The sequence below is a fragment of the Lynx canadensis genome, chromosome B3, assembly GCF_007474595.2.
Source record: "Lynx canadensis isolate LIC74 chromosome B3, mLynCan4.pri.v2, whole genome shotgun sequence".
Classification (NCBI taxonomy): domain Eukaryota; kingdom Metazoa; phylum Chordata; class Mammalia; order Carnivora; family Felidae; genus Lynx; species Lynx canadensis.
The window spans coordinates 143,744,972-143,767,206 of NC_044308.2; the positions used below are offsets into that span (position 1 = coordinate 143,744,972).

General features: G+C 44.4%; 1 protein-coding gene across 3 annotated transcripts in view; it reads left to right on the plus strand.

Annotated features, from left to right (window-relative positions):
- Positions 1-22,235, plus strand: part of TRAF3 (TNF receptor associated factor 3) — a 118,637-nt gene that overhangs the window by 26,865 nt on the left and 69,537 nt on the right. The window lies entirely within an intron of this gene.

The following is a 22,235-nucleotide window of genomic DNA, read 5'->3' on the forward strand; positions in this document are numbered from 1 at the left end:
ACAGAGAATTTAAAATTTGTATACTACATCAAAATCAGTTCAGCTAGTTGTGGTTGTTCTTTGAGAGGTAAAATGTAGAAAAGATGCTCTGAAGCCAGTAGACATTCTGGATTCCCAGTGACAGAATCTCTCTGAAGACAGAAGAACCTTTACAGTAACCTGTTTCCAAAAGGGGATCTCCCAGGAGAAAGCTGTGTAACAGTATCCTACCTTCATAAGTGTATATACCCAGAGAAAATGTGTGAAGATAAAGAAAATAAACTTTTCCATTATGCCCCCAGTACGAACATTTTGAGTCTTTTTTTCAGTACGTACACCCTTAGATCGTTCTATGAGAATCGAGTCCTGTATGTTATACACTTTGTACCTTGTGGTAGAGTGAGGTGTGGCCTGATAGTTGAGGGGGATGCTGAATTACTGTGTTCCTGTGGTTCTCCCTAGAACCTCCTTGCTCTCCGTAATGGTTCTCTTCTGAGCAGATGAGGGGTGCTGTGCTGATCCTAAAGTCTCACCCGCAGGGAACCATCGTCACGTGACTATTTTTCGCAGAAGTCAGAACCCTAGTCTCAGGGTGCGAAGGTGATGAAGGCCTTCATTCAAACCTCTTGATTTTTTTTTTAATGTTTATTTTTGAGAGAGAGAGAGAGAGAGAGAGAGAGAGAGAGAGAGATATCACAGGCAGGGGAAGGGCAGAGAGAGAGAGGGAGACACAGAATCCAAAGCAGGCTCCAGGCTCTGAGCTGTCAGCACAGAGCCCAGTGCGGGGCTGGAACTCATGGACCGTGAGATCATGACCTGAGCCAAAGTCAGATGCTTAACCAGTTGACTGAGCCACCTAGGTGCCCCTAAACCTCTTGATTTGATTCTTGGCTTCACCCAAAGTTGCCCAGATGGACCAACATTGTGAAGAGGGTACTGTTCCAGTTAAATAGCAGTTGCCTTTTCGAACTGAGTCCTTCACCTGGGTCATCCCTGAGGACTCCTGACCAGTCCTGGGAGGTCAGAGTCCCACGTGACCCCCACCCCACCCACCCAGGCCTGTCCATCCAGAGCCTCCCTCTCCACCTTGCCCCTGAGAGTTACCATGGTCTCTGGGCACAGCCACCACCCTTAGTGGGGCTGTGTGGCTCCCTTTCCCTTCAGTGGGAGATTGGCCCCCTCAGTATTAGCAATGAACATATGGGGCCCTGTGGACTTCACTTCAGAGGACAGTCACCCACACAACCGGCACCTGCTTACATTTGCCCTCTCATTAGGAGCTTTCCAGGAACCATACTGCCCCCATGCCAGAATTTTAGTGTCCCGGAAGGAGGGGAGTGTGTGTGTGTGTGTGTGTGTGTGTGTGTCTTCATTTGTTTTAAGGAAAAAGCCAATGTGTTCGTGGTAGGATAGAGAAAATGCAAGTGTTTCCCATTGCCTCACCACGGTTGATATTTTGGTGTGTATCATTCATCTCTTTTTTGGACCACAATTTTATGCATTAAAAAGAATAGGAATATATTTTAATAGAAAAATAGGAACTGAGCACCTGGGTGGCTCATTCAGTTGAGTGTCCAACTTTGGCTCACGATTGCATGGTTTGTGAGTTCAAGCCCTGCGTCAGGCTCTGACAGCTCAGAGCCCGGAGCCTGCTTCGGATCCTGTGTCTCCCTCTCTCTCTGCCCCTCCCCTGCTCATACTCTGTCTCTTTCTCTCTCTCAAAAATAAATACACATTAAAAAAAAAAAAGGAATGCTTATTTTCAGTTACAGGAAAATCGTATTAATAGGCAAAACCAAAGAAGAAAAATACAAAGGAATAAGGTAAGTATACTCACTCTTGCCTTATTTTATTTTATTTTATTCTATTTTATTTTTAAATTTACATCCAAATTAGTTAACATATAGTGCAACAATGATTTCAGAAGTAGATTCCTTAGTGCCCCTTACCCATTTAGCCCATCCCACCTCCCACAACCCCACCCGTAACCCTCAGTTTGTTCTCCATATTTATGAGTCTCTGATGTTTTGTTCCCCCTCCCTGTTTTTATATTATTTTTGTTTCCCTTGCCTTATGTTCATCGATTTTGTCTCTTAAAGTCCTCATATGAGTGAAGTCATAGGACTTTTGTTTTTCTCTGACTGACTCATTTCACTTAGCATAATACCCTCCAGTTCCATCCATGTAGTTGCAAATGGCAAGATTTCACTCTTTTTGATTGCCAAGTAATACTCCATTGTATATATATATACCACATTTTCTTTATCCATTCATTATCGATGGACATTTGGGCTCTTTCCATACTTTATATAGCCAACAATATGGCTATTGTTGGTAGTGCTGCCATAAACATGGGAGTGCATGTGCCCCTTCGAAACAGCACACCTGTATCCTGTGGATAATGCCTAGTAGTGCCATTGCGGGTCATAGGATAGTTCTATTTTTTAGTTTTTTGAGGAACCTCCATACTGTTTTCCAGAGTGGCTGCACCAGCTTGCATTCCCAACTCTTACCTCTTTTATTGAACATAATATGTAAGTCTGAGCCAGGACAATTAGGCAAGAAAAAGAAAGAAAAGATATTCAGATTGGAAAGGAAGAAGTAAAATTCACTACTTGTAGATGACACGATATACATAGAAAACCCTATGGACTCCAGCAAAAAACTATTAGAACTAATAAATGAATTCAGTAAAGTTTCAGGATGCAAGATCAATATAAGAAAGTTGTGTTTCTGGACACTAATAACAAACTATCAGAGAAATAAAGAAAATGATACCATTTGCAGTTGCATCAAAAAAGAATGATGGGGTGCCTGAGTGGCTCAATCGGTTGAGCATACGACTTTTGATTTTAGCTCCAGTCACGATCCCAGGATTGTGGGATCAAGCCCCACGTCGGGCTCAGTACCGAGTGTGGAGCCTGCTTAAGATTCTCTCCCCCTTCCTCTCTCCCTCTCCCTTTCTCTCTCTCTCCCTCTCCTGCCCTCCCTTGTTTCCCTCTCCCGCCCTCCCTTATTTCCTCCTCCCTCCCTCCCTCTCTCTCCCTCTGCCCCTCTCTTCCCACTCATGCTCTCTTTCTCAAAAAAAAAAAAAAAAAAAAAAAAAAAAGAAATACTGGGGAATGTCTAACCAAGAAGGTGGAAGACCTGTACACTGAAAACTACAAGACGTTAATGGAAGAATTGAAGAAGACACAAAAAAATGGAAAAATATTCCATGCTTATAGATTGGAAGAATCAATATTGTTAAAATGTCTATACTACCCAAAGCAATCTGCAGATTCAGTGCATTTCCTATCAAAATTCCAGTGACATTTTTCAAAGAACTAGAACAAATAATCCTAAAATTTGTGTGGAATTACAAAAAAACTGAAAAGCCAAAGTGGTCTTGAGAAAGAACAAAGCTGGAGGCAGTATGCTCCTTGATTTCAAACTATACTACAAAGCCATAGTAACTGAAACAGTATGATATCAGCATCAAAAAAAAAAAAAAAAAAAGATACGCAAATCAGTGAAACAGAAGAGTGAGCCCAGAAATAAACCCACGCATATATATGGTTGGTTAATTTACCACAAAGGAGCCAAGAATATACTATGGGGAAAGGACAGTCTTTTCAGTAAATGGTGCTGGGAAAACCGGACCACTATCTCATGCCATACGCAAAACTCAAAACATGTTGAAGGCTTGAACATAAGACCTGAAACCGTAAAACTAGAAGAAAACACAGGCAGTAAGCTCCTTGACATTGGTCTTGGTGACGAGTTTTTAAATCTGACCCCAAAAGCAAAAGTGAATAAGTGGGACTGTATCACACTAAAAAGCTTCTGCACGGCAACAGAGCAACCATCAACAAAATGAAAAGGCAGCCTACTGAATGGGAGAAATATTTGCCAGTTCTGTATCTGATAAGGGACTAACAGCCAAAATATATAAATAACTCCTACAACGCAATACCAAAAAAAACCCCCAAAACCCCAAAACCAAAAAACCCCCAAACAATCTGATTTAAAAATGGGCAGAGGATCTGAATAGACATTTTTTCCAAAAAAGACATACAAATGGCCAACAGGTATATGAAAAGATGCTCAACCTCATTAATCGTCAGGGAAATGCAAATCAAAACCACAATGAAATGTCATCTCACACTTGATAGAGTGGCTAATCTCAAAAAGACAAATCATAAGTGTTGACAAGGGTGTGGAGAAGAGAACCCTTGCGCACCATCGGCGGAGTTGTAAGTTGGGACAGTCCCTATGGAAAATCATGTATGGACTCGCCAGATGATGAGAACTGCCGTATGTTCCCGCAGTTCCACACGCAGTGGAATCTTCAGCCACAAAAAAGAATGGAATCTTGGCATTTGCAACAACACGGATGGACCTTGAGGGCGTTATGCTATGAGAAGTCAGAGAAAGACGAAAACCGTTATCATTTCTCTTATATGTGGAATCTGAAAAAAAATAAGCTTGGGGCGCCTGGGTGGCTCAGTCGGTTAAGTGGCTGACTCTTGATTTTGGCTCAGGTCCTGAGCTCGAGCCCTGCATCGGGCTCTGTGCTGTTAGTGCGGAGCTGCTTGGGATTCTCTCTCTCCCTCCCTCTCTGCCCCTCCTTTGCTCTCAAAATAAATAAACTTAAAAAAAAGAGAACAGATTGGTGGAAGTATAGTGCATTATTGACTGACACCTGAAAATAGCTTATTTTTGTCTAGGAATTTGTGACCATCTCCTATAAAAAAACAAAAAGATGAAAAATAGAAATAAGATCCTGTCTTCTCAGATCACCACTGTACGTGCTCTTCTAAGCCATTTTGGGGGCACATGTATATACTTTTCTATAAAGGTAGCTTTATTTTAAATAATACCGCTTTATAATTTGCTTTTTAAAATAGTAACTTTATTGAGATGTAATTCAGACATAATATTCACCATTTTAAAGTGTACAGTCCAGTCATTTTTAGTATATTAAAGAATTTTGCAGTGATCACCACTTTCTAATTTTAGAACATTTTATCATCCCAGAAAAAAAACTTTGTACCCATTAGCTGTCACTTCCCATTCTTCCCTGTTCCCAATCCTAGGCAGTCAGTAATCGACTTTCTGTTTCCATTGATTTGCCATTTCTGGAAATTCATACAAGTAGAATCATATAGCGTGTGGTGTTCTGCAGCTGACTTCATTCACATAGCATAATGTTCTCAAGGTTCATTCGTGTTGTAGCATGTATCAGTGATTACTTTTTATTTATTTATTTTTTTCAACGTTTATTTATTTTTGGGACAGAGAGAGACAGAGCATGAACGGGGGAGGGGCAGAGAGAGAGGGAGACACAGAATCGGAAACAGGCTCCAGGCTCTGAGCCATCAGCCCAGAGCCTGACGCGGGGCTCGAACTCACGGACCGCGAGACCGTGACCTGGCTGAAGTCGGACGCTTAACCGACTGCGCCACCCAGGCGCCCCAGTGATTACTTTTTATAGGGAAATAATATTCCATTGTATGGATAAACCACTTTTTTTTTTTTTATCTGTTGTATATATTGCTGGTCATATGGTAACTCTTTATTTAATATTTTGAGTTACGGCCAGACTGTCAAAGCAGCTGAGACACTTTACATTTCCATCAGCAATGTATGAGAGTTCCAGTTTCTTCACATCTTCACCAACACTGGTTACTGTCCATCGTTTATTTTCTCTTAGCCATCCTAGTGGTTTCTCATTGTGGTTTTGATTTGCATTTCTGTAATGACTAATGATGTTAAGCATCCTTTCATGTGTTTATTGACCATTTAGGTATCTTCCTTGGAAAAATGTGTATTCATATCCTATGCCCATTTTTAAAATCAGGTTGTCTTTTTGTTATTGAGTTATAAGAGTTTTTTACATATTCTGGATACAATTTCTTTATCAGTATATGACTTGTAAGTATTTTCTCAATTTTCTCCACATTCTTTGGGTTATCCTTTCACTTTCCTGTTGGTCACCTTTGATGGAGAAGAGTTTTTAATTTTGGTGACATCCACATTGTCTGTTTTTTCTTTTGTTGCTTTTGCTTTTGGGGTCATATCTAAGAAACCACTGCCTCATCGAAGGTCATGAAGATATATACCTACTTTCTTCTAAGATTCTTATAGTTTCAGCTTGTACTTTCAGCCTGTGATTCGTTTTGAGTTAATCTTTGTATATGGTCTGGGGTTGTGGTCTAGCTTTATTCTTTTGTGTGTGGATATCTAGTTGTCCATTAGCTGAAAAGGCTACTCATTCCTCATTGAGTGGTCTTGGTACCCTTGTCAAAGATTAATTGACCGCAAATGTAAGGGTTTATTTTTGGACTCTAAATTAGATTCTGTCTATCTGTATGTCTATCATTATGTCAGTACTGTCTTGATTACTTAGGTTGGTAAGAAGTTTGAAATTGGGAGTTGTGAATACTCCAAATTTGTTCTTCTTTTTCAAGATTGTTTTGTCTATTGTGAGTCCATTGCACCCCCTATGCATTTAAGGATCAGTTTGTCAGTTTCTGCAAAATATAATTTTCTTTTATTATACCGTGAACATTTTCCATTTTCTTAGTCTGTAATTGTGCTATTCAGTACAGTAGCCATGATACATACATGTGGCTGGTGAGCATGTGAAATGTGGCCAGTCCAGATTGATGTGTGCTGTAAATATAAATTAACACCTGGTTATGAAGAGTTAGTATGAAAAAAAAAGACCACAGAATATCTCATTAATAATTTTTAATGAATTAATAATTTTGTGAATGATTTTATATTGGGTTAAATAATGTACGTTACATAAATTAACCTATTTCTTTTTACCTTTTTAATATGGCTACTAGAAGCTTTAAAATTATGTCATTCTCAGGGAGCCTGGGTGGCTTAGTTGGTTGAGAGTCCACCTTCAGCTCAGGTCATGATCTCACGGTTTGTGAGTTCAAGCCCCATGTCAGGCCCTCTGTTGACAGGTCAGAGCCTGGAGCTTGGTTCGGATTCTGTGTCTCCCTCTCTCTCTGCCCCTCCCCCGCTCCACTCTGTCTCTCTCTCTCTCTCAAAAATACATAAATATTAAAAAAATTAAAAGTAACAGGGGTGCCTGGGTGGCTCAGTTGGTCGAGCGTCGGACTTCGGCTCAGGTATCTCATAGCTTGTGAGTTCAAGCCCCGCGTCGGGCTCTGTGCTGCCAGCTCAGAGTGTGGAGCCTGCTTTGGATTCTGTGTCTGCCTCTCTCTCTGCCTTCCCCCCACTTACTCTGTCTCTCTCTCTAAAATAAACATTAAAAAAATTTATAAAAACAATAAAATAAAATTACGTGATTCTTATATTTGTCTTAAACGTAAGTATTATTTATTAAAAGTTTGTTTTTGGGGCGCCTGGGTGGCGCAGTCGGTTAAGCGTCCGACTTCAGCCAGGTCACGATCTCGCGGTCCGTGAGTTCGAGCCCCGCATCAGGCTCTGGGCTGATGGCTCGGAGCCTGGAGCCTGTTTCCGATTCTGTGTCTCCCTCTCTCTCTGCCCCTCCCCCGTTCATGCTCTGTCTCTCTCTGTCCCAAAAATAAAAACGTTGAAAAAAAAAAATTAAAAAAAAAAAAAAAAAAGTTTGTTTTTAATGTTTATTTATTTTTGAGAGAGAGTGAGCAGGGGAGGGGCAGAGAGACACAGAGACAGAATCTGAAGCAGGCTCCAGGCTCTGAGCTGTCAGCACAGAACCCAACGTGGGGTTTGAACCCATGAACTGGGACATCATGACCTGAGCCCAAGTTGGACACTTAACCGACTGAACCACCCAGGCGCCCCGACAGAAGTATTTTTCAATAGCCTGGCTTAAAGTTTCTCGATTCACTTCTTTGTTGTCGGACACTGAGATTGTTTCCAGTGGTCTCTATTTTATGCAGTGCTGTGGTGCTGCCAGAACAGAGTTCATGAGGAGTGGGAAATGTGTCTGCTATTTCTAAGTCTGCATGCAAACTTGCCTGTTACAGAGTTGAGTAAGTGAATGAATGTTTCCTTACTAAAAATAATAGTGTTTCAAAACAAGGCTGTAAACAGACTCAACAAATAACTGGTTGAACCTCCCTCCCGCTGTGTCAGGTTCTGTTTCAAGAGCTGGGAACACAGTGGTGAAAGAATCCAAGTTCTAGCCCTCACGAAGCCTATATTGTAATAGGGGAGAGGGATAATCCATACCCAGTAACCATGTCAATTAATGCTGAAGAGCTGTGTTGGGAAGGACAAGGAAACAGGCCTTTGGGCTGCGGTGTGGTGGGAGTACTGTCCTAATAGAGATGTCGGGGAGGCCTTTCTCAGCACATCACATTTGAGTAGGGACCAAAAGAAGCAAGGGAGGGAGCCATGTGCAGATCTGGGAGAAGAATGTTTTTCGGTAGAGGCGTCAGGAAGTACCGAGACCTTGATGTGGGAATATGCGTGTTGTGTTTGGGGAGCAGCGAGGAGGCCAGTGTGGCTAGAGCTTGGTGAGAGGTAGTTGGATTGGGACACATTTTGAAAATGAAACAGACCGTTGTTGCTGTTGGATTGGCTGTGGGGCGTGTGAGGAAGGGGCGGCCTTCGTGACGCTCCTGTGCACTGGTGTGGTACCATTTGCTGAGCCAGGGGTTGTGAATTAGAGAGCAAGGGTGCCCAGCGTTCGGTGTTAGGCCCGTTGAGTTTGAAATGCCTCTTGGGTGCTCGAGTGGAGATGTGGAGTTGGTAACTGTGATACATGAGTTTGGAAATCACAGAGGAGGTTGGGTTAGGAATGCGTATTTGGAGTTAAAAAAAACAAAAACAAAAACTACCTGAACATCAGGTTGAGTGAGAATTGAAACACGCAGGTCTTTGGGGACTTTGGCAAGAGAGATGTCAATAGGCTGTGCCGGAGTGGTGGGTGAAGATTTTCAGGGGAGCATGGGATGTGTGGATTGACAACCCCTTGAAGGAGTTTGCCCTGATGTGGACAGAATGATGGGGGAGGGGTGAGATGGGGACAGACTGCTGTTCCCTGTGCACTGGCAGGAGTGGCAGAGGGTAGGCCTCTCCTAGGGTCCGAGTGGACTGTCAGGCCTTCTGTTCAGCAGTGAGATGATGAGATTTCAGATTGCTTCAGTTTCCCGAGAAACAGAGTGACAAGGCGGGAAGGGGAGTTGTAGGATTTGTTAATGGAGTTGAATGTAAAACTTGCATGAATTTTTGATATGAAACCTAAGACTTCGCATAAATTGAGTGACTTCAAAGTGCTTACCTTTGGGGTTCTCTCTCCTGTGCCTTTGGGGGTGTTTTGGTGGAAGAGTTTGAGAAGCCACTTAATTATTGTATTCTATCGTTATGTTGTTAAGTCTCACCCAAGTGAGTATTTAACCTTAAAGAGTTTGAGATTCACTTACCCATTTTGTTATCTTTAATAGAGATTTTGCAGCTGCTCCAAATATGCCTCCATTTGTGTATCTTAATTGTTGCTTGGCAGGCCGCTGCATTCTGCGCCAGGGACGGCCCGGCGCAGGAGGCTGTGGGGCGTCCATAGGTAGAGTGCCCTCGTTCCCACCCTTTTCCACTTGTTTTGGAGGAGAGGATGTGGAAGAAGGCGGGGCCCCTGAAGTGCAACGCCCTCCAAGAATATTTTAGCATACCTTTTCCTCTTTTCTCAAAACACTTAACAAACACACCGCACATCTTATAATTCTGATGGGGTGCTTTGAGCGAGCTGAGTGTAGTGCTGTTAGCCGGCCTTTTATGATACTTCGGCTTCTTTCCTGTTTGTCGCATTGGCCTGCTTTTTTTCTATACGGTTTTCCTAAGATAACCTCCCACCGCCATTTAGGTCCTTCGGCCTTTTTAGTAGAGAGCGCTGTGAACGGTTTGAATTACTCCACCGTGACTTCGTGGGATGGGAACATGTGCGAAATCAGGTCTGCCCCTCTTATGTCGTTGACCCCTATCGCTTCTCGGCCTTTTGGCTAAGATCAAGTGTGTGTTGTCGTCCCAAGAGATGGCCGCGGCCTGGGGGGCGCCTGATCTGTAATCGGTGGTTTGTTTGTGTGACTCGGCCACCTGCCCCTGGCTGCCGGGTTCCCCCACAGGCTTGTGGGCCGCCTCCCCACTCCTAAAGCCTGGCTTCGTCAGGTCGCTGGGCCAGGAGGCCTTCCCTGAGCATGCTCTGCACAGCCACCAGCTTTGCCTTCACGCCTGCACCACTGTGTGCTTGCGGGCGTGGCGGGAACACTCACTGATTACTTCTTGGTCTTCCCCTCCAGTCCACGGGTTCCATGAAGGCGAGGACTCTGGTCTTGTTTTCAGCCTAGTGCGTCCAGCAACCAATGAAGGGGGCGGCACACTCAGAAAGTTTGTAGAATGAACACATGTATAAATCCAGACTTTCAATCCGGAGTGCTGTGTTCTCCTGGCCACGAGAGGGGCCCACGTGTCAGCGTTTCAGCCCAGGCTTGCCCTCTTGTCATTCGGAAGTCCTTCACAGCTGTTAGTTTCAGAGTTGCTTTAGAGTTTGGAATTTTTGAGATTTTAGAATGGAATCCATGACTATACCATATATTGTGGAAATCCTATATAGCATTTTGTACTCAAACAGATTTTTGAGGCAAAGTACATGACTCTCTGTGCTAAGTGGGGCAGAGACTGTAGATAGCCTCACGTCACATCAGGGTGTGTCGCGCAGTGAGTTAGCATGTTTTCAGAGCTTTGGGGGTTTCAGAATCACAGGTAAAGGTTTGTGGACCTGCGTTAGTGAATGTCTGTCGGGCATTATGTCGTGTGCTGAAAATGCAAAGGAAGAAAACAGCTCTGCCGTCCCGTGTGGGGTCACCATAATGTGGGATGTCGAGCACACACGAAGGCCCTGCTGGGGACCCTGGGTGTTTCTGTCACCCTTGTTTGCTTTCCAGCAGCGTGCTGTCTGCTGACCGCTTTGTGCCTGCTACATGGGGCGCCGGCAGAAGGGCGCTCTCTCGGGGAGAGTGTAGGAAGCGGCTGTGCCCCGTCTTCCTGGATGGAGCTCCCTCAGCCCGGCCACAGGGATTCAAGGAGTAGAGAGTGATGTGTGCACCCTCCGGACCTCTGTCTCCTTCACTTGGGGGTCGGGGTGGGAATGGACCCCAGAGGCGAGGCTGCACCAGGGGCAGGTTTGAGGTCCTCAGCCCTGGTTCTGACTTATCTGCAGTCCTCTTGGCTGGATCTGGAGTTTGCAACTTTAGATGGGTTTAATGTATGTTTCCCGACATTTAAAATAGCGTAATTTCATTTCAGTATTTATAAGATACATTTTTGATGTAGATAGAAATCTTTATTTTATTTATTTATTTATTTATTTATTTTTCAACGTTTATTTATTTATTTTTGGGACAGAGAGAGACAGAGCATGAACAGGGGAGGGGCAGAGAGAGAGGGAGACACAGAATCGGAAACAGGCTCCAGGCTCCGAGCCATCAGCCCAGAGCCTGACGCGGGGCTCGAACTCACGGACCGCGAGATCGTGACCTGGCTGAAGTCGGAGGCTTAACCGACTGCGCCACCCAGGCGCCCCGATAGAAATCTTTAAATAAGAAAAAAGTTCTACCTGGGGCGCCTGGGTGGCTCAGTCAGTTGAACGTCTGACTTCAGCTCAGGTCATGATCTCACGGTTTGTGAGTTCAAGCCCCACATCAGGCTTTGTGTGGACAGCCAGAGCCTGCTTGGGATTGTTTCTCTCCCTCTCTCTCTGCTCCTCCCCTGCGCTCTCTCTCTCAAAAATAAACAAACATTAAAAAATTAAAAAAAAATCTGCCTACTTTCTAAAATGGTACTTGCATTTTGAAAAAAATGTTTAATTGCCAGACTGCAGGAAAGCCAGCTCTGTTTTATTAAAAAATGAGGGGCCAGGGGTGCCTGGGTGCCTCGGTCGGTTGAGCATCCGACTTCAGCTCAGGTCGTGATCTCACAGTTTGTGGGTTTGAGCCCCGCATCGTGCTCTGTGCTGACCGCTTGGAGCCTGGGTCCTGCTTCGGATTCTGTGTCTCCTCTCTGCCCCTCCCCGGCTTGCATGCTCGCTCTCTCTCTCTCTCTCTCTCTCTCAAAAATAAATAAACACTGTAAAAAAAATGAGGAGCCAAGGGGCACCTGGGTGGCTCAGTCAGTTGAGCGTCCAACTTTGGCTCAGGTCATGATATCATGGTTTGTGGATTCGAGCCCTGCATTGGGCTCTGTGCTGACAGCTCAGAGCCTGGAGCCTGCTTGGGTTTCTGTGTCTCCCCCTCTCTCTGCCCCTCCCCTGCTCATGCTCTGTCTCTCTCTCTCTCTCTCCTTCAAAAATAAATTAAAAAAATTTTAAAAAATTAAAAAAAAATGAGGAGCCAATACTCAAATATGTCTGAACATGCATATTTCAAGCATTGAAAAGGATATAGGGTGAAGTGGTTTGTTCCTGGAGCAGATGTCAGTGTTATTTCTAAAGTTTTTCTGTGGTCTTTGATAAATTATGTAGAATGTGTTAACTCTCGTTTAAACACGTGTATTAAAGATTGTTCTTTCAACTTAGAATTATTTTTGTCCAAGGTACTTGACTTAAGATTTAATGAGCCATGACACCAAACTAGAGACATGCTTTCAGTCTTTCAGCATTTATAAGAGATATTATGGTTTTCAAAAGGACTTATGAGAATGGTCTTTTGTAATGTATTTTAAGATAGTTAAGTATAGAGTTTGTATTGTGAAAAATTCCTCCAAGACACGTTCTGGAGTTTTATGAGTGAGTGTAATGGTGGCAGGACAAGGTGGTGTCACCCATAGAGTTGTGGTTTTGTTTTGTTTTGTTTTTGTTTTTGCAAATAGTTTATTTCACAGGGTTTATTTACAAGAGACTCCTTCTTGTGTTTTATAATTACCCTTTCTTTGGGATCAACTAATAATGTAAAAAATACCTGGTGGAGGGGTACCTGGGTGGCTCGGTCAGTTGAGCTTCTGACTCTTGGTTTTAGTTTAAATCATGATCCCAGAGTCGTGGGATTGAGCCCCCACATCGGGCTCCACGCTGAGCAGGGAGCCTGCTTGGGATTTTCTCTCTCCCTCTGTCCCTCCCCACTGCTTGGTTGCACGCATGCTCTGTCCCCCCCAAAAAAACAAAAACAAACCTGGTGGTGTCATCTTTGTTACAGATGTATTATGTTTATGGAATTGGAAATGTTTGATTTCTTTGAGTGTGTGTGGATGGATTATGGAGTTGAAAATGTTTACATCTGTAGTGCGTGTATAAACACGCCAGTTTCCAAGTGTGGCCTTTAGAGTATTATAGAAGAGTGGGTTTTGTTTTTAAAGGTCATAATTGAAAAGCTTTATGTGTCTTAATCGCTTAAATATTTTCTTTCACCGGGATTATTAAGAAAAACACAGAATGTAACATGTGGGAAAATGTTAAATGGATGCAAACACTATAAGATTTTCCACAGAAGTTTTTTCTTCACAATGAGGCACATGGGAAGGCTCCATTAACACTTTAGATGGTATCATAATTTTGGAAAAACCGTTTCACCGTAGGGGTGTTTACAAAAACCGAAGCTGTCTCTGCCAGGTTTTGACATTTGCTTAGCTATATTGGTAGCAAGAGATGCAGTGGCAAAACCAGTTTAAAATTACCTAGGTTGTCAACATGCAGATTCTCTTTATTCAGTATTTAAACTACAAATTTATCAATCTGGGTAATTTGAAATACAGTAGCATAAAAAGAATTAGATATACCAAACCGAAAATGTGTGCAGATCTAAAGTAGTTTCTTTTCTTGATTTTGGTTAACAGAAGTATCTTCACATCTGTAATTTCTGGTAACTTAATGAGAACACACTGAACTTTGGGGGCACAATAAATTTTCCCATTATGTAAAATATTTTACACACTGGTTGACTCATTGTAAATTGTGAGTAGACATGATTCTCTTCCTGCGGAAAATAGAAACACATTATTATAGTGGCGATTTTGGCCAATTGCAAAATTGTGCTGAGGTTACCACATTGCTTCCTCTTGGTTGGATTGTTGAACACTGAGATGGACAGTTAATAATGGGAACATGTTGGGAGCTCTTTTGTTAGGTTTTGGGGATGTGGTCTTTCTGTAAATCAGTTGTTTATTTTATACATGGGCTTATTTTTGGTTTTTTTGGTTTGTTTTTTTTTTTTTTTGAGTTTTATGTGCAGTTAATGAATGTGTTTTCTTTGTATTGACTTCAAGTCTTGTAAATATTGCTCGGTCTTAAAAACCCAAGTTCTTTTGTTTATTTCATAGTAGAAAGAACTAACCAAATGAGTGCTTTTTGGTGGTGATGGTGGGGTTGACAGTTTTCCTAGTGATACTCCTCCCTCATGTTTAAAAGTGCCACATATTCATATATGTGTAATTTATATTTTAAAGTTAAAATCAGATTTTTTTCTTGAAAAATTCTTGAACTCTGAGATTTGGGGGAGAAAAATTACTCAAAGTAGTTCTGAGTTGTTTCAAACAGTATTTGGAAGGGCCACCCCCCAAATAATGCATTTTTAGGGGCATAATGCTCTTGTAATAACAGTTTTCTTTTGTTTGTTTCTTAAATTGAGATGCTGTGTCTCATTAAGGGGTGTTAACTCTCGGGTGTCTAGCCTTAGGCACAATTGTGTCAGCTTTTTGAAAATGTACCTGCATGAGCTAATCACACACCATACAATTTACCTATTGGAAGCATCTTATTCAGTGGTTTTTAGTATATTCACAGAGTTGCACAGTCATTGCCTATTTTGGACATTTTGTGTGAACGGAATCATACATGTGGTACAATTTGGGGTCTGGCTTCTTTCACTCAATATCATGTTTTCAGGATTCACCCATGTTGTAGCCTGGATCATTAAGTTGTTCCTTTTTGTTGCCGAATAAAATTTCATTGTAAGGATGTAGCACTTTTTATGGATTCATTATCCCGTTGATAGGCATTTCGGCTGCTCCCCCATTTTGACTGTTAATGAAGAATGCTGCGAGGAACGTTTGAGAATCGGTTTCGGTGTTTTCGTTTCTCTTGCGAGTATACCCAGGAGTTTGCATCAGCTTGTGGTGCCTCTTTGACCTGCTGTTCAAGTTTTTGTTTATGTTTGTAAAGAGACTTTGCTACTTATAAACTGGGCTTCTTAAGACCTTTGTTGGTGATCTGATGACTCCCTTTTCAGGCTTGAAGCCCCTGGACCCCTGTTGCCTGGAGAAACTGCCAGAATCATAGTATCTTTCTTTCCTAAGACCAGATCACATCTGATGGTCATCACAGGGTCTTATGAGATGAGTATCCTCTTAGATTTGGGGCAGATGATTAAGTCTGTTCTTTATTCAAGCCAACTAAATCTGTCTGTATTTTATATTTTTCTTGTGTTCTTCTCTCTGCTTCTTCTTGGGGACACCCTTCCTTCCTTCCCTCCTTTTTTTTATTATTTTTTTAATTTCATGATAATTTTGGTAACTGGGTTGCCCATTGTTGAAGTGATATAATATCACCTTAAGGTAGTGGTAATACTAGAGCATTATTTTAAGTGTGCAAATGAGACTTATAGGAGTGTTTCCATAATTTGTATCAAACTCATGTAAATGTACTTTAACAACGTTCGCCAGTTGCCTGAGTTAGATTATGAGTTTCATTACTGCTGTTTCATAAAGGAGCAGGTTCTGCATGGTCATTCCAGTTAATGGTGAGAACCCTGTAGGTTTCTTGTCATATATTTAAACTGAGTTAAGCTTGGAAAATTATTGAGTGCTTTGAAGATACTGGCTATATTTTGGAACAATTGTGCCTTTCATTTTGAGAAGCTTGTGTTCTGGGGAACCTTTCACATGCATTATATCACTTAAAAATTCAATCCACCCCATAAGGTTTGTAGGATAGGTCTTACTCCTTTCTGGACTCCCAGATTCAGAAAGAGCAAAGCAATTGCTGGGAGAAGTGAGTGTCAGAGGAGATAGAGTGCTGCTCTTGCTCTGCCCCATGCTGTGAGCTGAGAGGAGGCAGATGTGGGGAGACCAGGCCCGGCCCTGGCCAGCAGGGTTATGCCAAGTCCAAAGCAACCAGACAGCTAACACCAAGCAGCATCGCTTGGACATCTGGTGGTGCACTTGCAAAGATTTCTCCTGTGTGTGCCTTGCTGCCTCCTCATACATAAAGTCGAGATAATAGGAGGCCACTTTCCAGGCAAGTGGGGATCTGGTCTGCTAGTCACTGGACCTAGTTCCCATGCACTGACCACTGGCTTGCTGCCCTTGGTTTGCAGATGGTTGGCCTGGAAGGTGGTTTGAATGGTCCTGTAGCATGCTCCTTTCCAAAATCACCCCTGTCCTCCAACCTCAACCGTTGGCCCTAGAGGCCCCCGTGGGCCTTGCTCTACCAGTGCACGTTACCGCAGAATTAGTTCTCATTGCTGAGGGGTGGGGCAAGGGTCTCAGGCTCCCCACCCCGCCCGCCCCCGCGCCAGTGTTGGCCCCACTCCTTAGGCATTGTCTGTTCCAAGAGGCACAAGAGACTTGGTGTAAGACCCCTGCTAGCTCCTTCCGACCCTCCTGTGACAGCCTACTCAAGCCAGAACACAGGATTCCTGCTTCCCAGGCACGGGGTCCCTGGACTGACAGGCCAGTAGGGGATGAGCCCTTTTACAGCATGGCAGCCGGTGGGGGTGTGCCTGCCACTGAGGACCAGCCTTGATCCCTGATTTGAAAGGCACAGTTCTATGAAACGTCTTCTGTGGGGAGTGCCCACCTGAATATGTCCAGAGGTGCTTGATAAAAGTTCCTGTGAGGCTGTTAAATCACTAGTGAGTCTCTACAAAGCACAATAATGGCAAAAAGAAATTTCCTCGTACTGCCTCCTGCCTTCCCTTCTGATCGTCCACCTCGTGCTGTGCTATTATCCAGCAGTTAGGGATTTGCACTTGAGGTTTGGTTTCGTTGAAAATATTCGTTGATTCATACCACACCTTTTTTGGGAGAGATCAGGGTAGGAAGGGTGCAGTATTTCCATAAATCTGATCCATCCCACTCCCGTGAGTAAAGCCCTGGGGGAGCACCATCGTTTCCCGGGGGTGTCAGTGAACTTTTTGTTGGATGCCTAGAAAAGCATCATACCAGGTGGGGAGGTGTGGGCTGTGGAGCCTGGGTGCTGGGGTTTGAATCCTGGCTCTCCCCACTGTGCCCCAGGCTGCTCAGCTGTCGGATGGAAAGGATGCTGGTGGCGGTCTCACAGAGGGACTAGTAACTCCTGTGTGTGGAGCAGTGGCGGCTGCCCCTGGTGAGGGGGCTTCGGTGGGGGTCCTTCCGTATAGCCTGGTAACTGCGAGGGACGACGGGAGCACAGAGGAAGGGCCCTGCTGCCAGGGGTGGGAAAGGGAGTTAGTGTAGACTACCTGGGAGAGAAGATTCCGGAGCCTGAGGTGTGAAGGGTGTGAAGTTAGGTAGATGGGAGGAAGGCGAAGCAGAGGATTCTCACCAGAGGGAACAGCATGTTTGCAGGGATATGACAGGTCATTTCTGTTACCAGGATGAGGGGTGACCGGCAGGTTCCTTAAGTGTGTGTTCATTCGCCCAATCCTTTACCAAGCACTGCTCAGTGTCAGGGGAGGGGCGCTGAACTCGGGGGAACGAGGCCTCTTAGACAGCATTGCCCATCAGGAGGTTCCCCAGAATCTCCAGAAGACAACTGTTGCCTGCTGAGGGGCCCTGGGGTGCAAGAGTGTAGCACAGAGTTGCCCTACGAGGCTCACATTCTGTCATTTCTACTTGGTCACCACATGCCTCGGGCACCATATGCCTCAGGCACCCGTCGGTCGTGGTGGGGGCCATGCTGGCCCAGGGCTGCTGTGAGGGTCAGGTGGGCTCCAGAACATGGCCTTGCTGAGGACACACCAGTGCCGGCCGGGGGACGTGTGCCATTTTGAGGATGCTTTCCCCTCGTCCCTCCCTGTTCCCAGCACATCCTTCAGCTCCTGGTAAGTATTCCTTTCTCATAAAACTTGTCCCGCATCCCAGACCAGCTCCGGTTCTGCCTCCCTTGTGTGCCGGCCCTCTCCATCATACGGGTCCTCGTGCTTGGAATGACTGGTCCTCTAGCCGTCTCGCCCCCTCGGGTGCCTATGACCTTACCCATGCCCTTTCACACACAGCATGTGGCCGGTTGATGCTCACTAAATGTATTGAATGAATGGATGAAAATTAAAGGTCACTTAGTAATCATGCTACTATTTTAAGTCTCTTTTTCTGAATCCGGTTGTATGGTTAATGGTTTAGTATTTCAAGCGCTCTGATCACGTAATGGTTTTTACTGTACTGTGAAGGTAGCTGGGTGTTCAAGGTGATTGCTGCCCACAGAGCAACTAGAAGTGCTTCCTGTACTTGCGTTTTCTGGAAGTAAAGTCATGGTTCATTCCCAGTAGCTCTTTAGTCGGGATTTTGAAGCTGCTGTTCAGTGGCACATGTGCGGGATTCGCACAGGGAGAACTTCCGCGTTAAAGACGGTGTCATCATGCACATCTCATTAATTTCAGTATTCTTACCCAGCACAGTGAATTGTCAAAACCGTCCTCCAGTAAAAACCACAAACCAGTAAGCCTTTAGGAAATAGGTTGAAAATCTAGAAATGCCCCCCCCTACCCCGGTGTTCACAACATTTTTTTAAAGATCCTTATAAAATCTTTGTGATTCAAAAGGCAGCTTCCTGTGCCAGGGGAGTCTCTCTCCGCGCTCTTGCTTCTGAGGTTTGTAGCTTTCAGAAAGACTGCAATGCAGCGGTTACCAAAGTCTCTGTTCATATGGAAACAACTGGTGGTGAGGTCTTTTGCTCCCTTTCTCGAAGCCGCCGACTACGACCTGCAGTCTGAAGGAGGAGACAACGAAGGCAGTCCTCCCTTGGACTTAGCTATTTAGGGATAGAGCGGAAGTGATTTTTGTGAACACTGTGGCTTAGCACAGGCATGCCCTGCAGCAGCTGTCTTAAGTTTCTGGTGCAGTGGGCTTCCTGGGATGTGAGAGTCAGGATGCCTTTGCAGTTTGTGCATGCTAATTTTATTTTCTCCTCTGTGTTCAGATGGTGGATTATGAGAAGGTAAGGACTTTAAAAATCATGCATAATATGTATTTTAAATGTTTAGGACTATCCCTAGAGAAGGTGAAGAATTATGATTGAGTAGATCTCTTCTGAACCAAAGAAACAAAACTTTGATTTCTTACTAAAGGACAGTTTGAACGTTTGAACAGTTTTCTTATTTAGTGTTGACAGATGCCATCTAAATAAATTATTAAAGATGTTCTTTAAAGAGATCTGCTTGTTCTTTGACTTACTAAACACGGTTGAGTTCCAGAGATGTAGACACGGATAGAATGGATTTGCTTCTATAACTTAAGCAATGACAGTATCATGCATCTGGCATGGAACGTTTTGTTTCACAAAATCTCAGCCATATGGCAGTGGATGAGGAGATCCAATTTCCTTAGTTCTTACTCGCCTTCAGATGCGCGTTTTCGGATGTGCGGAGCTGTGTGCTTATCCCGGGGTGAGGCGGATGCTACCTCTAGCTGCTCCTCTTTGTTTATCTAAAAGGGAGGCTGAGAGTCAGAACTGAGGTTTATTTATTTGTCTATGAATTGGCGGCCCCCAAACTGTGTTAAATGTATTATGGGTGGTAATTTATACATCCAATGCCAAGAAATACAATGTCAGGGTTACCATGGCAACTGCATGCATTCTGAAAAGCTTATGAATGGGTACTGAACCTTCTGGCGTTTTAAGTGAGATGTTCCAGCTGAGAGCCTGCATTCATGATTAGTGTAAATAAATTCAGCTGTCCGTGTGTATCACATCCTTTTTCTTCGTTTACCAGAGTTGTCTGTTCAGCTCGGTCCTTCCTCTGGTCACGTCTGCCATGGTCTCTGGGTTCTTGGCAACAGACTATGGTTAAGAGATGGTTTTCAGCTCCAGGCTGGGGAGCAAGCCTGTGTGTGCAGTGTCCCAACACCTCAGTCTGTGGGTGGTGTAGAATGGGCTGGCACGTCTGCGCCTCCTGAGGGCTGGAAGTCCTTGACATCCCCAAGTCGTAGCTGCAACCCCATGTGCTGGTGTGGTTCTGGCAGAGCTTTCTGTCCGTGTGAAGAGCTTCTTTCCTTCCAGTAACACCCCAGGGCTCTCAGAGAGCCTGACTTCCAGAGAGGCAGCCCTGCCTAATTTATATTTCTGGGATATCACGATTGTTGGTTTTGGAGAGGGAGGCCCAAGTTAGAAAGACCGGTGTTCCAAATGCCAAGCCTGTGAAACTAATACACGAAGGCCCATTATCTTCATTACTAAAGGATTGTTTGCTGTTTATGTGAAATATATGTAGCATAGTTGCTTTGAAAACTAGCTCCCCTTAAGAATTTAAACCAGGGGCGCCTGGGTGGCTCAGTCGGTTGAGCGGCCGACTTCGGCTCAGGTCATGATCTCGCGGTCCGTGAGTTCGAGCCCCGCGTCGGGCTCTGTGCTGACAGCTCAGAGCCTGGAGCCTGTTTCAATTCTGTGTCTCCCTCTCTCTGACCCTCCCCCATTCATGCTCTGTCTCTCTCTGTCTCAAAAATAAATAAACGTTTAAAAAAAAAATTTAAACCATATCGATACCTTGATTGCGTGGGACTGGAATACCTGTTTGCTAATATTTTGTAAAAGGCCCCCGGGCAGCTTGCCGAGGAGGTCTGAGACATTGGCTCCTGAGAGAGGACCCTGCCAGGCCCCGGGAGAACATTTCACCCTTGTGTAGATTCCATTCTCTTGATTGATGATCATTCAGATCATACAGCTTAAATTTTGAACCTGAAGGTAGAGTTAGCTTCTCAGACTCACCTCCGCGGGCATTTTGTGGTAGCTCACCTACAGGCCTTAGTTGAGAATCCTCATCCAGTTCAGTCCCTTTATTTTACAGATGAGAAAATTGCCACTTGGTTATGGCTCTGCAGCCGCAAGTCAGAACCAGACCTAGGATTGGAAACCCAGCTCCTGGCTCTCTGTTTTCCTAAGGATCGCTTTCCTGACAGAAGAGTTTTGCTCTCAGTAACTGTGTTTTGCTTTTCTTTTTGTTTAAAAAAAAAAAAAAAAGAAAGGCCTATCGTAATAACAGGAATAGAGCTCTCTAATTTACAAAAGTTCCTGCTTTCCCTTTCTTCTTTATCCCGCCATTTATTGAACTGCTCAGCATGCTGGAGACTTGAGGGGCGCTTCCTCCGCCCCTCAGGCCGCATGCTGTGATGAGAGATGTTGGCCTGTGTGCCGGAGCGCTTAGCCTGAGTGTCTGCAGCTACCCTTCTGCCAACCTGTGGTATTTTCCAGAGAGGCTAGGGGCCCAGTGGTCACCTATTAAATCAAGGTCACAATACTGTGTTTACTAAAGGCAAAACAACATAGCAATATTAGGTGCAGCTTACAAGTTACACCTTACTTACTATAATAGTGAGAGGTTCAGCTTATTAGGCTTCTTGTGCTCAGGTTACCAGGTAGCTAGGGCATTCTCCCAGGACTCAGCGCCTGTGCCCCCTGCGCCCCTCCCCAACCCCCCCCCCCCCCCCGATACTGAGCTCGGTGAGGGTAGGAAGCACATTTCTCACTGTTGGGTCTCAGGCTTAGTACATAATAGAAACACATTAACTGTCTGAATAACTCTGGAGCCCCCGAAAAGTGGTAGGGCTGTTGCAGATTTGGGCACGGTGGGCAAAGATGACGGAGAAGGAGTTAGACGAGGTACAGGTCCAGCAGCATCTGGGGTCTGTGGCTCAGTAGGCCCTCGGTAGGATACGGGACAGTCTGCATCGGTGAGAACGAGATGGAAAACATAATGTTTACAAGTTTCTCTTTGGTGATCTGTAAAGAACTCCAGGACAAGTGTGTTGTTACCCATAGGTGAGAGACAATGAATTACCTCTCTTTTGAGAGAACTGCATCAAGAGAGTCTTAGATGTAACCTTTCAGGTGGAGAAAGATTTCTGCTTTCCTTGATAAGAGGAATCCTCTAACCCAGATGCCCTGCCTAAGAGTCTGACTTCTTCAGGTCTCTAAAGAAAGTGCCCTAGCAGACAGTGTGGTGTTGAGTTCCCTAGGCAGTTCCGATGTGGTAGAACCCAGAGGGACGGCCAGCACACTCTGACTGCTCACCACCATTTCAGTCCAGGTACAGGAGGATACGCTCACTTATGGTAAGAGAATCAGGCACTGGTATTAGAAACCTGCGATAAACTAAAAATGAATTCAACGGTATAATTTAAGTTGTTTTTTG